The following is a 16,768-nucleotide window of genomic DNA, read 5'->3' as shown; positions in this document are numbered from 1 at the left end:
ACGAAAATGCAGAGGATGTTCTCCCCATGACCCACAGTTGAGTGACGAAGGAATTAGTTATAACTAACTAATTAGTTATAACTAATTCCTTCCTGTGAGCAAGGAATTAGTTATAACTCAGTGATAGTGCAAGCTTCCATGCAGCCCTTGAACCTGCAGTTTGACCTAATAAGAAGAAATAAAGTGCCACATATACATAGTTCTTCTGATGCTGTTTCACAGCACATTTTTTGGTCCTTTTAAGGAGGAAAAAACCCCCAGCCCCATTTCTGCCAAGAAAGCACTGCAGCAGTGGCTCTCAGTGCTGGAGTGAAATATTGCCTTGCTTATCCTACATAAGAGGGTCCAGAGGCTTTTGATCTCAACTGGATAAAGGCCAGCACATTTCCTTTGTTTTGCTTGGTATTACATAACTTTATGCGGGACACACTAAAGGTATCAGTTTTGTTCATTCAGGAGCTGTAGAGAAGTCAGAATTATTTCTTCCACACAAAAACGAGATTTGAGAGAATCTCAAATCTCAAATCCCAAATCTCAAACAGCTCTTGAAAAGCAGCTGTTTTCAGTGTCCTGCCCTAATTCTGTTTGTGCATTTTCCAGGTTACTACTCAGCAAAGAAGCAAGTCAGAATGAATATGCAAGCTGCTGTAAAGAAGTCAAATTCTTGAAAGCAAGGAGAGATTGGAAACAAGCTTCCTCAGCCTTCAAAAATTGGGTGTGCAGGCTGTGGACACTTAGGGGCATCCCACAGAGGTGTGATCCTGACAGCAGCAGTGACAACAGAAAATACACATTGGGTTGGGGTCAGGCCTAATCAGCTGGAATCCCTTCGGTGAGAAATTGTTTGCCTTAACAAATTTGGACACTGCAGAAATTGCCTAAGATTACCAGGTGAACGTGCATTAAAAAATCACCTTTCATGAGAAAGTGGTACACAGTTAAAACAACTGTATATGTGTAATAAATTGCTTGGACAAGTCACTATACAGTTGGGGCTTTTCACATTGTCACATGTTTACATACCCTCTATTTTGGATTTAGCAGGGACAACTTACTAAGTTTTACCATCCCAGCTTTACGGGTTTGCCACACCAAATAAAAATTTCCCAGCCCTTTCTGTGGGTTTTTTTTTTTTTTCAGGTACAGCATTTTGTGTTTGCAGCTCTTAAAGGCATTGGGTGTCAATGTAAATGATGTGAATGGACAAAGGTGAAATTATTTGGGAATATTTCCCTTTATGTCAGCAGCCATTTTAGCCCTGTTACATCTGCCCCACACTCAAGAACTGGGTTAACTTACATGTTATGTGGAAAATTTGCAGGCATGTTCTTGTCTCCTTCAAGTCTTTCCTTTTATTAGCTGGGCCAAATTCACCCTTAATTTGGGCTGTGCTGCTCCTCCTAGGTGTATAAGTTTGCACAGGGAAAGCTAAGAAAAATTTCACCCATGGGTTTGTCCACAGTGGTTTGAAATATCTGCTGCATGCAAGAATGAGGGAGATGATTTAGTTGTTGTTCTGTGCTTTTTATTCCTTCTACTAATCTGTCTGTGAGAAGAGAAAGGGGCATTAATAACACTGAAATCTGAGTGTTGCATTGGCTTCTTTTCTATGGCATTTGTTAACACACACTTTTCCATCACCTACTTTTTATTTCCCTTTTTTATTCCCCTGACTGGTTGGGATAATTGAAATTTTACAGCACATAATAATCAGCGGGTAAACCAGGAAAAGAAACCTATAAAATATACACTCTAAATTATACTGCTGCATATGGCCTTAAGATGCATGCAGTGTTTAATGAACTGGTTTGGAAAGAGCTCTGTAAATGTCAGGGTTTTAGAACGACAGGAGGTGATGGACTGCTGCTTTTTGTCTCAAATCTAAACAAACTCAGGCTTCTCCTGAGCAGTAAAAATTAACATGCTTGTGTGTCTGTGTGTGTGTGTCAGGTGTGTGCAGGAGAGATGCTGGAAGCAATACATTATGTGCAACATCACGAGGGTTTACTGTGTTTCTTTTTTTTTTTTCCATTAAAAACTATGAGTGTTTAGACATAAATAAAGGAGTTTGTTGGGTTCTCCCCAAATGGCACAAGACAGTGATTTCAGTCTTTTTGTGAACAGACTTCATGGGCTAGGCCACTCAGTTACAAGCTTTTCAAGCTATTGGGATGTAGCATGAAGGTGTGGGGCTGGGCTTTTTGTATATTTGGGTTAATTTTTAAACATTGCTTGTGATTAGAACAGTGTAATCTTTTTTTTTTTTTCCTCAAGTGTGGTTATTTTCTCTAATTAAGAAAAATTGCACCAGTGTTTCTCCATGTGTTTGCAATTTTAGAGCAGACCAATGACACTGTGCACCTTTTGGGGTTGTAGCAGGGTTAATTGCAGAATTACTTTCTGACTGGGGTGATATGATCTGGGCATAAAAGCCCTAAAGTTAGCCATGTACAAGGTTATCATGAACTCTGTAAGTGAAAAGGGAATGCTTCTCTTTATTGGGAAAAATAATGAATCAATGCACTGCTGTCCCAAAAAACAAGAAAGATTTTTTGTTTTTCATGTTAATTCCAAAATGCCTCAGTGCTTAAGCCTATATTTAAAAGGAATTATCTCCTTAAATGTTTTGAAATCAGGACACTGAAGTGTCATAGGAATTAGTAAATCAACTGTTTAAGTTATCAGTTACACAGGTTTTGGATACCAGCGCAGGTAATGGGCTCAGAGTGGAATTTCAGTGTGCTGAGACTGCAAGGTGCAGAGACCATGGCTGGGCACTGAGCCTGTCCATGGTTACAGAAAGCTTCAGCTGTGGTGAGGAGTGAGAGCTCGGAGCTAGGGTAGAGAAGGGTTTCCTGCTGGTTTGAAAAGGTGATGTCTTTCTGCTGGCCAATTCACCAGTCATTTTTGCATTAAAAAAATCCATTAATACTTCTAGAAGAGACAGAATATCAGAGGTGAGGATATAGGGTAACACAAAAGAAAAGAGAAATGCTGGTTTCATTCCAGTGTTGGCAATTAGTCTCTTACACTTGTATCAGAGGGCCTGACCCTGTCAGGGTGTGCACTGACAGCTCCACTGCTCTGTGGTGAAACTGTCTTGATTTACACCAGGGCAGAACTGAAGCTGAAGTTTTGCCCTGGTCCTTTTCATAACTCTGCTCAGAAAAAATGGACAAACAGCTGTGGAATGGACAAGCAGCTGTGTAAGGCCATTGCCTCTCTGTGGTGAAACTGTCTTGATTTACACCAGGGCAGAACTGAAGCTGAGGTTTTGCTCTGGTCCTTTTCATAACTCTACTCAGAAAAAATGGACAAGCAGCTGTGTAAGGCCATTACCTTCTTTCTACATACAGGGGTTTTAAAAGGGAAAGAAAAATGGTTTCTGCTATAATTTTCTCTGTGTCACGGCTAAAAATAACAACAAACCTCTGATGAGTGTCTGAGCTTCATCACCAGTAGGGTGCATAAAGTATATCTGTGTTTTGTTCCCAAAGCTGCTGGAGAAACTGTGAAACATGGAACATTTTGTTATTTTGTTCTACTTGTGAATTGAGACTTTTTTGGATAGTGAGTGTAAACACTCCCATTCTTGAAATGAGGCAGCAGAGCTGATTAAAAATGCAATACAGCAGAGCTTTCCCTGGGCATCAGCTCCTTGGACATGCCAAGCCAAGCCCACAACAAAGCTGCTGAGGGCTGGCCCCTGGCTTTGTTGGCTGCAGGGCTTTGTGGCCACCCCCAAAACCCCAAGTGACACTTTCTCATGGTGGCTGTGCTCAGACTCAGGGTATTCAGAGCAGGGTGGCAGTGCTGCTGTAAGGTCTGGTGTGAGGATTGCACAGCAGCATCCTCAACAGGCTGGCACAGAGGTACAGCTGCACCTGCCTGAGCCCTCCTCTTCCCCTTGGGAATTGCAGCTCCTGTGTGACCCAGGGCCACGTGCTCAGCAGCCACAGCTCAGGCTCTGCTCTTACAGTGGTATCCAACACCCTGGTGTGAGCAGCACATACACCAGGGAAATCAGTGCTGCAGATTTTTTCCATCTGAGATAAATGTGTCCCATGTGCAACACAAGCAGAGCCTGAAAATGGGACACAGCAAGTCCCGAACACTTGTTTCATGTTTTGTGCAAACATGGAAATAATCTCACATATAGATTATTTCATTAAATTCCTTTCAGCAGCAACTGGAGAAGGTTGTTTCACTTGGGTGAAAAAGCCAGGAAAATAGATTCTCCATGTGCTTCTAGTTACTTCAGGGTGATGCAAGTACAGCTTCTTCTACTTAAAGCCACTCGTCTGCAAACTATTATGGGGCACCCTTCTGGAGGGTAGCATTGGCTTCCTGCAGCACCTAACAACTTGCAGTAGTAGATGCTTTATTATTTTTCCATTATCTTTTGGAACCTGGTTTATAGGTTTTGGGAGAGGGCCCTAATATCACAGAAATTTCTGGCTGGAAGGGAACCCAGAAAATCACCTACTCCATCCCCCTGTGCTAAAGCAGGGTCAGGACTTGCTTATCCCAAAGCTTGCAAAATGCTGTGAGAACTGATTTGCTCTGCTCACATGGCAAATCCCAGGGGCACCCAAGGTCAGCAGTGCTCCTCCTGACATCCTGAGAGTCTGTGTTATGCAAGAAGTTTTCTTTCAGGTGTTCATTTTGCTTTGTTTGTTTTGTTGCAGGGCTGTAGACACAATTGAATTCCACATAAGCAACCTGGTGTGTCGAACCATTTTGTTGTCAGAGGTGGATATTTGCAATGTCATCAATAAATGCTGGTGCACAAATATGTTCCAGTAGCAAAATATGCTGAGTTTTCTTCTTATTTTAGGCAGGTTCTTCTTTATTTTTTTCTGTACTGCTCTGACCTAGACTCCCTCTGCTGATACCCCTGTGTGTGGTTTCACTTTCTACAATTCATCACTTCCATGCACAAAATATTGGCCTGAGCTGTGGGGTGCTATAAGTCAAGCTGACCTACAACCCAGAAAATGTGTTTTTGCAGTGGATATTTCATGGGTTTCTCACTGAGGTGTCACAAATCTTATAGGAGGAAACTCTTGTTGGTTTTTCTTCTTTCCTTTCTTGATTTTAAAAGGATTTTTTTCTATCTAGGAAATGCTGCCTCTCTCAGCAATCTGTTCACTTGGCAAGAAATATGACTATCAGGTGTTTAAAATTAAAGTTGTTAAAATCAAATTTGCAGAGGCAGGAGGGTTTGCCCCAGTGTCCTGGACGTAGTCCAGGTTTGGTAATTACTTCTCTCCTAACTCAATCTTTCTTTGCAGTTCTGCGGCGTTCCTCCTGCCCCACTGCAATCTGCTCTGGGGAGCTGCTGTGCCACGGCATGTTCAACATCTGCCTGGTTTTCACCCAGGACTGGCCACACTTCAGTGTCTGGTGAAGTGATTTATGACACAAGGCGTGCACATACGCTGGTTTCCTTCTCACAGTGACTTCTGCTGAATGGGAGGAGTTACTCAGAAGCAACCCTTACGAGAAGATGAGCTCAGGAACTAAATATGGATCTAAGGATTCTGATTCTCTAGGTCTCTTTCAGATGATCTCTTCCCAGCTCATCCCTTTGTCTTATAAGGGGGTGCTGAGAAGTGGTGGCTCCATGAGATCAGCTGTGTTTATGGGATAAAAACCTTCCCCCTTCCCAGCAATCCCCTTGGAGCAGGCAGGAGCATTCCAGGGGGCTGAGCAGCCTCAGTGGATGGGGTAAAGCCAGCACACACACACACACCTGCCAAACAAACATTCTCCCAGCTTCCTCAGTGGATGGGGTAAAGCCCACACACACACACACACACACACCTGCCAAGCAAACATTCTCCCAGCTTCCATGGAACAGGCCAATTCCTCCCACACAATCAGGCCTGAAAACAGGAGCATTCCCTGCTCCATCACTGCTGGGCCAAGGTGAGCTGGTCATAGGAAAGGAGTGTCCCAGACAAGTGTTTGCTGAACTGCTCCTAAAAATTAAGGTGGGTTTAGCAAGAAGGAAGTGGAGAAGCACTCTCATGACGCCCCTGAAAAAGGGAAGCTCACAGGATTTGAGGTGAGGCATATCAGTTGCTTTTGGTGTCATGCTAACCAACACATTACAACCATAATATTACAGTGAGCAGAAAACCTTTATTATGAATATTTTAACATCTCTGCCTCAGATACGCCCTTGGAGCTAGAGCCATGCCACTAAGCATATGATGAATGGAACCTCTTTAAAACTCTCAGATAGGAAAACTCCCATTCTAATTGTTTCAGATCATCTGCATCCTGTGTTTGGTTACACGGGGTAATAGAGGCCATCTGTCTCCCTGCTTTCCAATACATGGATTTATATCTGTGTGCAGAGCTGTTTTCACTAAGAGAGTGCACAGACCCTCCCAAATGTGTGATAAGGAAATGTGTGCACCCAGGAACAGCCAAACTTCCCGGCCTTACAAGCCATGTATCAAGTTCTTTGTAAAGGCTGTGGGCACAAGATGCACATTTTGGCGTGTCCAGGAAACTGAGGACTCCAGGAATTAATGGGAAACACTTTTTGATCCCCTTTTCTCCCACCAGTCTTTTGGGGCATGGGGCTGGGTTGGGTCCCAGAGCACCATCTGGCACTGTCTCCCCTGATGGGAAATGAGACATGACCAGAATCCCTGTCCCTTTGCATGGATTTATGGAATCTCCTCCACAGCCCACTCCTGTGGCCTGAGAGAGATGTGCACAAAGGTCCCATCAGGGATGTGGGGGCTCTGTGTGAGCTGAGTGTGTCAGGATGAGGGGGGAAGGACACAGCTGGAGACCCACGGGGAGAGGCAGACCCATGTCAGGCACTTGATCTGTGCAAAAAGAGCATCAAGATGTCACCAGCCCTTTGGGTGAAAATGTTTATTTCCATTCAACAAAAATTCAGTGCATTTCAGATGAAAGGATGCAGTGAAATTTCTCTTTTCTTAAAACTCGGGTTATTTACAGAAGAATTAAAATGAATCATCGACCAGCTTGTCTGGCTGAGAGGCAAGGGCAGCACCAGGGGTGAGCAGCAGTGAATCACCCCCTGCTTCCACCTCTGCAGGCACCACCTCAAGGTTTCTTAGCAGAAAAAAAAAATGTCAAGGAAGTTATTGAGAATTGTAAATCAAGCACAGCAGGGATAAATAACTTTATGGTGCGGCTGCATTAAGCTACAGCTCTCCCTTCTACAAATACACCTTTTGCTGACTTATCGCAATAGTAGACTTTAAAGGCAGCCAAGCAGTGCAGTACATTTCTTCACTCAGATTAAAAGCATTGTTTAAATTCTTGTGGCTAGACAATTTGTCTTGTCCTTTTTAAAAAGAAAAAAAAAAAAGAAGCCATTATTAAAGAGCAAAGCAGCACAAAGAGACTGGGATGTAGGACTGAGGGACTGCAGGGAATTTTTAGCTCGCCTGCTGCAAATCAAGATCAGCCTTTTTACCTTTCCACAATCTTCCTCCCTTTGTTATTTGTGGTTACCACAAAATCTTATTCAAAGATTCTCTCAGATGCTAGAATTAGATAATGTCTCTGGAAAAGGGTGTCACAGTCTGGATAAACATGGCCATGAATAAAATATTTTATGTAATGACACCTTTCATCCAGCAAGGCTCCAGGGGGGGAAATACTATAAAAGCACATATTTATTATTTCAGAAATAATAAGATGTTTTATATGATTATATAAACACATGGAGATAACAGGTGTATTTGTATCTCAGATTCAAGCACTTTTTGGCTTGATACAAAGCCATCCTGATCCAGGGGTGAACAGGAGCAGCGGGTGGGTGGCACATAATGCTTGTGATGCCTTTTATATAACAAGACAAAGCTTTTCCTGAGAGAGGAGCCATGCAGAGGATGTGCTACAACCTCCCCCAGGACTGCCAAGGACATCCGTGATGGGATTTTTGTGGTGTCCAGTGGCATTTTCTGCATCCAGCCCAAACACATCATGCCAGGCTCGGCAGAGGTGACTGCAGAGAACACCTGTGATGTTTTAGGGCCTGTGATTTTCCTGTCTTACTCTGTGCTATCTGTCAGGGAAAGGACTGGTTAAAATGACAGGGCTGAAGGAAGAACAGAATGGGGATGTTGTCCAGTCTGGAGAAGAATAGGGCTGTTGCCCACCACCAAAAAACCTGGTTATGTCAACTTTAACAACACATCTCCCATGACTGTGAACCTCAGGCAGGACAGCAGGGGGTGGGTGAAATTCAATAGACAGCACATGTTTGGGTAAAAGAATACCTGAATAAAAAAAGGAAGAAGCCATGGGAGCATCAGTGAATGCAGCAGTGGAGACTTTGCCATGAACCCCCACGTGTTCACCCACCCAGGCACTTTGATTTTCTTGATTGTAGATGGTTTACTCTTTCCTGTAATTTGACATAGAAACTGTCATTTGGATTGCTGAGCTGTTAACCTCTTTTCACCTGCAGGCTGTTTTAAGAAGATCCACACAAACTACTCAATTTTATGTATAGATAAATACAAACACCCTGGCACCTAATAGGTCAGAACAAGCAGATACGTCCATGCAGCCACAGAACTCATTTAATAGCACCAGTTGTATAAAATGCAGATCTTACTCTTGCCATTTTTCAGTCCCCACAGGCTCCAGCAATGTTCCTGTGCTCAACAGGGTTTTGGGATCCAGCTGCAGCTTTGCAATTCCAGGTGCCACAATTTCCTTCAGCCCACTTTCAGTTTTATTAAACAAAAAAAAAGAAAAAAAGAAAAAACCAAAAAAAAAAGAAAAAACAAAAAAAAATAAAAACCCACACTTATTCTCTTAGGGAACAATAATGAGATCACCTGATAGTTTTGTGAAGGTGACTGTCTGATCAGTGTCTAAAAGTGAGGAAATGACAAAGCACAGCAAGCTGCTGTTCTCACAGAGCGAACTTGTGCAGGAAGTATGTTGGTTCATTTTTCTGAAAAAAAAGAAAAAAAAAAGAAAAAAGTCAAACTGAGGATTTCATGCTAAGTGCAAAGGAGCAGACTGCTCTGCCTTGTGCATTTGTACATTAATCCAGCCCAGTGGTAAAAAAAGAAAAAAAAAAAAGACTATTGAAGGCATTGGGAAAAAAAAAATAAAATCAGTGCGTGGAAAGGAGCTTAATACATTCACAACGTTATTCAGCTCTAACAAAGAGCAGCAACCCCAGATGACCTCCTGGCTCCTGTCTCCACCCAAGTTCCTGGCCCCTGTTCAGCGTCCTGGCAGAAGTTGCAGACATCCGCCGCACGGTGCCAAGAGGCTGTTTTGTCTGTAGATATGTAATAGAGATTAGCCAGTGCTGGGGGAGCTGCTGCTGCACACACCGGCACCTCCGCACGGAGACCTGGCATCCCAGCGCCCTCCGAGAGCTTCTGTTCCCCATCCAGAACCCGCTCGGAGCCTGCAGGAGAGAGGAGAATTCCCAGAGAATTCCCAGCAGGCTCGGGGGTCTCTGTGTTTTCCCCCCCCAGCAAGGACTGAATGGATGGATGGATGGTGGATGGATGGATTATGGATGGATGATGGATGGATGGATGGATGGATGGATGGATGGATGGATGGATGGATGGATGGATGGATGGATGGATGGATGGATGGATGGATGGAGTGGCTGTGCCATCAGACCTGCGTGATGTGCCTGGACAGGGATCATGGATCCGCCCCGATGGCGCTGGAGTGGAAGCAGAGTGACCCCGTGCACAGGGCTCGTTAACACCTCCCGCCTTCCAGAGCTGTGCCCGGAATGGAAACGCCTTTTGTTTTCCCGTAGCAGGCTTTAAAAGAAAAATCTCGGGTTGACTTTAAATACTTTTTACCCTCCCCCTCCCTTTTTCCACCAGAGACAGGAAACTGTTCTTTCATGCGTTCAGAAATGCAAATTATGATTGGCAGAACATTACAGTGCAGAAAAAAGAGCTTTTGAAAGAGGTCGTGGAGGAGCGATCAAGGCAGATAAAAAGTTAGGCCGTGCACCAGATGGGCCAATCTCCCTGAGTCACACACCCCCTGCTCGGGATCTTGTGTTTTTATCAAAGGACTGGGCAGATCTGAAATTTCACTAATATGCAAAGTGGGAAGGGAAAAATACTGGGCTCTCCCTTCTCCTTCTCCTTCTCCTTCTCCTTCTCCTTCTCCTTCTCCTTCTCCTTCTCCTTCTCCTTCTTTCTCCTTCTCCTTCTCCTCTTTCCCCTTTCTGTTTTCCTCCTTCTCCTACGCTTTCTCTATTTCCCCTTCTCCTTCTTCACTCCTCCTTACCTTTTCCCTTCTCCTTCTCCTCCTCTTCCTCCTCCTCATCCCCTGCTGAGGATCTGAAGAGCCAGAAGCCTCTTTGAAGAATTCATCTTCTTGCCTCTCCCAAAAAGGTCTCCACTACTGATAACTGGATACCATCCTGGCATGAGGAGGGGCTCTCTCTGGTGTGCACCAAAACTGCTTGGCAAAAACCTTGTTGTCATCATTTATGCTTTGTTCCTATGAGCAGTATAAATAATAAACAGACAATATCTTATGAGAAGAGGATAAAAATGAATAAAACACCTTCAGCACTGGCTACTAATTTATAAATGGAAAAATGACAGGTGCCATACTCTCTTCTTCAGCCTAAAAGCATGGGTAGCTCCAGGTCTGGCTTGAAAATGGGGGAAGCCAAGATGCAGCAAGTGGGCAGAGCTTCTCTCCCTGCCCCCAGACTCCTTGTTCTTCTCTGGAACAGGCTGGGATTCACCTGGCAGAGCAGTTTCATGTGGGAGGATGCTGTGTGTGTCAGCTCCCTCTAGGAATAATAATTAACCAAGGTCAAGACTCCTGGATCCATGGAGTGGAAACCTTCAAGGAAAGCACAAGCACTACCAAAGTGGTTCTGGTAACTCTGTAGGAAACCATCCCTGAGCCAGAGATGAACCAAGCCCTTTCCATGGCATTCATGGCTTTAACCTCACACTGCACAACATGTGAGAACACACAACTCCATTTCTTCCTGCAGCCAGTCAGCACAAGGAAGTACAAGCTGCTCACCTCACTCTGACTGCTTGAGAGGAACTTCTAACCTTTCCCCAATGGCTCAGAAAAGACAGAAAATGGAGATTCCAACAAGCACATGCAAGTGCACTTTCCCCAGAACGTGGGTTTTGACACTGAACCTTTGGTGAGCTGCAGTCCTGCCTGCTCAGCCCTCCTCTGCTGAGCTGCTGTTTGGTGTGGGATCCACCTCATGCATCTCATTGTACACCAGGAGAGCAAGCACAGCCCCTGTGCTCTTGCCCAAGAGAGAGCAGCATTTTGTGCTTGTTTTGGAGAAATTATATGATGTAGTTTGTAAACTGCCTCTGAAAACTTTGAGGAGGAGGATGTCAACAAACTATTTATATCCCACTGTAGTAATTCCTTTCCTCATTTTTTCTCCGGTGTCCTTTACAATTGAGAATCCATCTCCCTGTCCTCTTCTGAACGGGGATTGCCTGATTTTTTTCCAGCTAATAATGAAAATAACAAATGCATTCTGGAGACTTGTAGAGAGCACTGATATGCTGTGAAGATGAGAGGGTGAGGGAAGAGACTTTTGGCTGTGATGAGACCCAGATGTCCCATTCTGGCTGTGTCCAGCAAAGTTACTGTCAAGTCTTTGTTTTAATTGGGTCCCACTGCACAAGCATATTCATTAGCATAACAAAGTAGCAATGGCCAAGGAAAGGAAAAAAATTACTTGCCTAATGGAAATGAATTGTGCAGCATAACCTGGTGTTACATGGGACTCTATCATGGTATTTAATGTCTCTCCCCATGCTGAAAGAAAAGAGTCTTGACACAGGCGCCAGTAGGTCTGTAGAGCCATTGGTAGACAGCCAGGGCATACCATTTAATGGAAGTACATCATTAAATATGCCTTTATTTTTATTACTTTGTAATATTATTATGCAGCTGAAATAAATCACAAGTTGTTTTTAGTGGGATTCCGTCACAAGCCACAAAAGCAGTGGGCTGGGGGGTTCCTTCTCATTCTCCCTGTAAGCAACTTTCTGCACTCTCTGAAAAGAGCAAAACCTTCACATCAGGGTCAACCCATGACCTTTCCCTCTTTCAATATTTATTAAATGTATTATTAAATCAGTACAACTTGAGATCACAGGATGTAGTTCTAGGCTTCTGCAGCCCCAAGTCTGGAGGCAAACACAAGTGGCAGAGCCCCCAGACCAAACTGGAGGAACAGGAGAGGTCTGGGAAGCCAAAGGTGTTTTAACTACCCTGCCCCGTTCCTGTGTGGCTCCCACATCCCCTCCCAAACCAGGTAGGTGCAAAGGTGCTGCCTGCTCACCTAATTAGTGAACATCAGTGAACTGGAGAGGGAGTTTGGCTCATGCTGCCACAACCAGATGGGTAAAACATGAAATCTTCAGGCATGCAGCAGAGAAGTGGAAAAGGAGATGTAAAAACCTGTGCTTGGACCTTCACCAAGCTGTCTGCCTGCCCCAAGAACCCACTCCTCACTCCCATACGCCATCAAGGATGCAGCACAGTGTTTGGTTTTAAAAAGGAGGGACACCCAAAGCTCTGTCACACAGTCACACATTTTCTCAGCTCTTGTGTAAGTAAGGAGTTTGTGGTGCAAAACATTTTGCAGAAAATCGTGCCAGCAGGACATTGTTAGCCAACATGTGATGATTTTAGCTTAACACATTTTGGTTTTCCTCTGCTCCCAGTCCCCTCTGAAATCTGTGCTCTGTGTGCAAGCCCTCCCTCCCTTGGACTCTTCTTCCTTTCTTTTTTTTTTCTTTTTTTTTTTTTCATTTGCACATGGTCAGAATGTTTCAAGGGAAGGGAGAATTACAGATCCTGATTTAGAGAGTTCTGCTGAACTACTGGCATTATTTGTGTAAAACATTAGTTCCTTCTCATCACCTTTAAGATGCTTTTTTTTTTTTAGGTAAATGCTAACTGGAGGTTTATCATTAACCACCTTTAGTTTTTTGTAAGAGTTTATATTATTCACATGAACAGTGTGTGTTGTAAGATTCCTTTTTTCACTGTTTAGATACAATTTACTCACAGTTTCAGTTTTGTCTAATCTGAAGCCAAGCTGAGTTCAGTCTTCAGATAAGCTCCACCTCAAATGGGAACCTCAAAAGGCTTCAGTTTGTCCAGTTAAGATACAAGTATCACCTGTTTGGATACTGAAATGTGTGCACATCAAAGAGAATTATTGTGCTTCAAGGTCAAGAAGAAGCATTAACAGTAGGATGTTGAATTTGAGATCATTCAATTTAGAAAAAAAAAAATTTATAGCCTGTTCTTTCCTGCAGTAAGGTTGGGTCTCAGTCAAGCCTATTCTTGCTGTGGCAAGGAGCAGCACAGGTGGGTGCAAAAGTAGATCTGCTGAGCAAGTGTCGGAATGGAGACAAATGGATGCTCTTACAAAATTTCAGCCCATACTTTGATACTCCTGTGAAAAGCCCTTCTGTTTGCAGCCAAAACCAAACTGGAAGAGCTCTGTTGGCTTGTACTCCCAGGCTGAGCACTCAGACTCTGGGTTTCTATAGAAGTGGCACCTCTGATGACATCCCTGTGTTTCTGTGCCCACAGCACAGAGCTCAGGGTCACCAGGCAGGTGGGAGCAGCAGCAGCAGCCACAGAACAGACAGAACCTGCACAGAGGATTTTCTCTCTAAATGAAAAGGGGTTGTGGAAGGGACATCTCTGAGCCACATGTCAGAGGGAGACAGCAAACCTTCCCCAGGCCCAGCTGCTGAGGGGCTCTGCTGCCACCCACATGTCAGAGGGAGACAGCAAACCTTCCCCAGCTGCTGAGGGGCTCTGCTGCCAACCTCCCAAATCCCTTTATCCAGTGTGCTCCAGAGTGTCACCCCAGGATGAGGATTCCTTCCACAGCCACAGCCAGGAGGAAGCCATGGAGGGCAGGGAGGAGAGCTGGGGTAGGGACACAGCCACCCATCAGCTCCCTACCACCAACACATGAGAGAGCCTTCCAAAGGACAGGACTTGGGGAAGAAATATCCAGCACTGACTGCTTCTCAATTAGTCCTTGACATCATTTTAGGACAAGTTCCTTCTATATTTCTTGCTACCCTACAGCTCCTGTTTCTGAGCTGGAGGAATGTCTCCTTACCCCTTCTTTATACCCCCTTGCTATGCACACACAAACAAAACCACAAACACCCAGATATAAACCTCTTATTTTCATTTGGGATGTGGATTGCAGAGGGATTCTGTTCAAAAACCTAGAGGGACCTGTGCTCCCAGTCTGACTGTCTCTTCACAGTACTAACTCCTCCCTCCTTCTTTTGCTATGTTTGCCAGTGGAAAAAATTAGCAAACCCTATTTACAAATATTGCCTCTTGGCCCTCTGCCTAATGCTGTACTATTAAGGCTGTCGTTGTTCCACTAAACAATTGCAAATGTTTTTGCATGCATGCATTGGCTTGCTTTTGAGTTCAGAGACTTTTATTCCACCAACTGCCACAAAAATTGTCTTGGAGAACCTTTTTCTTAGCTGAATCCTGAGCCCAGAAACAAGTAATCTCCATTTCTGCCTTCCCAACGTTCTTTGAGCAGGTTAGTGCCTAAGCTGAGCTACGAGCAAGGAACAAAATGTTTCTCCTCAACTTTTCCCTGAAAGTCCTGACCTAGTAGCCATTCTCAGGGTATATTTTCAGGATTCTTCCCCCACCAAAAAGCCATGGGAGCCAACACTTTCATTTACAGCACAGAATGAAATAGTAGTCCATGTTCACTTTCTTTTTTCTTTACCCACCAGCCCACCCCCAAATTTTCACAGATGCTCTTTCACTCTTTTTAACCTCTGTGCAATAAATTCATGCTTCTGTTTGTGGTGTTTGGTCCCAAATGTGAGGGTGATACAGTTTACCAGCATTTCAACAGCATCTGAAGCAGCCAGTGATAAATGGATGTTGAAGAGCAGTCAAAGAAAGCAAGTTTCATATCTGTAATTGCAAATGGTAGCATGGGAAATGTGATTTTGAAACAACAGAAGAAAGATTTATGTCTCTAATGAAAACAGCTCCAATGTCAGACTCAGCACAACTTCTCAGACAAGATAAAAACACAAGAATTATCTCCAGAAATTACTGAGTGAAAAATTCTCAATAACAAATGCAGTTGAGAAAATTGTTCGGGCAGTTTGCAAATAGGAAATAATGGAGGACATAACAGATTTATTAATCACTATGATTTATGCACCTAGCTTTGCTAGCAGTGCAGAACAGTAAATTACAGCACAGTCAAGTATTCTTCCTTATGGTTTGGTCAGCAAACTTCCATCCTGATCTGAGGCACTGCTGGTTTTGGGCCAGTCCTGCCAAGCTCAACAGCGTTTGTAGGATCGTGAAGTGCCAACACTCAATATCTGCAGAGTCTTCAGGAGGAGCATTTCAGCCACTGATTTTTTGTCTTTGCAGCTGAAAACTGAAGGTTTGGGAGACATAACTGCAAGCACAAAAATCTTGTCTGCATAGCCTCACCTAGGTGGTGACCAGCAGGACAGCGAAGCTTCTTCAGTCCAGGTGTAAATCCAGGTGGTAAATTGCAGCATGAACAGTTATTCCAGACTCTCCCTGTGCTGGGCATGTCCTAAGTGCCCATTCACAGAATGCCCATGCTGGGATAGGCTGTGAAGTTTGGAGACAGAGCCACAAGGACTATTGAATATTTTGGCCTTGACCATCCTGTCTATGTGTTCCAGCTCTGCTCCAGGACTATGTCTTTAACTAATCATTGGAAACTTAAGACAGAAGTTTGTGATATTTAGATTCATATTAAGATAATTTATGATGCTGCAAGAGTCAGGAATTGGGCAGGGTTTAAATACTGCTTCAGAGTCACAGGAACACAGAGGCACCCAGAGCCCCAGAGCCTCTCCTTGTTGTATTTCCAGATTTTGCCACAAATCCCAAAGGTTGCAAAGATGGAGAACAATTTTCATGCAAAATCTGCATCAGTCTTGTACATCCCCTGTGAAAGAAACACAGTTATTCTTAGTGGGGGTTAGAGCCTAACCTTTTTCTATAGCTAGCTCTCCTAGCCTGGCCTGAGGTGCCCTGCTGTGACCAAGTGTCCCTGAGCAATGACAAGGAGGCAGCCTGGCATCCACTTTGCCAGCTCCATCGTCAACTCCTTGTCCTGGGTGCTGCCAGGCCCCACAGGCATCTTGGGCCAAGTCTCTGTCACCCCAAAGAAAAGGAATTTCACCTTCCTGCTGACCCAGCCATGCCATCCCTACAAATGAGGTGTGCAGTAAAGCCAACCAGCTCATTTCTTTCTGCGCAAAATTACATTGCTGTCCTAGCTGGAAATGAAGGTGACTTGATGTCTTAGGACCTGGGTGAAGCTCTGTAATCTAATTGTAGCCCCATTCAAGCACTGTTCCCAATCCCCTGGAACAAAAAAGGTTTGTCCTGGGGATGGTTCAGTCCAATATATTGTTAAATATCAACAGTTGTTAAAGACATTCTGGCAGTAAGCCCCTGCTCCACTTCAGGCCTCCCTTCCCAAATCCCTCAGGGTTACAACCAAGAGAGGAGCATCCCACATCCTTTATCTTGTTTGGAGAATGTGCATCATCCTTTTGCTTTAAGGCTGAGGCAGAGCCTGGAGCGTGGAGCCAGGCTGGGTGCTGTGAGCTGGGCACGTGCTGAAGCAAGGCAAGGACAGACAGACTGCACACCACCAGCATGTCTAAGGTGCAAGTCTCAAATAAATCTTTTTCAT

At 44.2% G+C, this 16,768-nt stretch overlaps 1 long non-coding RNA gene across 1 annotated transcript; it reads right to left on the bottom strand.

Moving 5' to 3' along the window:
- Positions 1–6,901: 6,901 nt before the first annotated feature.
- On the bottom strand, positions 6,902–9,724 carry LOC120501637. Its single transcript, XR_005627361.1, has 4 exons — positions 9,655–9,724; positions 8,844–8,962; positions 8,277–8,404; positions 6,902–7,336 (listed from the first exon to the last, which is right to left on the bottom strand). It is a non-coding gene; the product is annotated as an uncharacterized LOC120501637 (long non-coding RNA).
- Between the last annotated feature and the right edge of the window lie 7,044 nt (positions 9,725–16,768).

This window comes from Passer montanus, unplaced genomic scaffold (genome assembly GCF_014805655.1).
Source record: "Passer montanus isolate IOZ18808 unplaced genomic scaffold, ASM1480565v1 scaffold20, whole genome shotgun sequence".
Classification (NCBI taxonomy): Eukaryota; Metazoa; Chordata; class Aves; order Passeriformes; family Passeridae; genus Passer; species Passer montanus.
The sequence above is the reverse complement of the archived record's forward strand: the minus strand, read 5'-3'. Positions and strand labels throughout refer to the sequence as shown.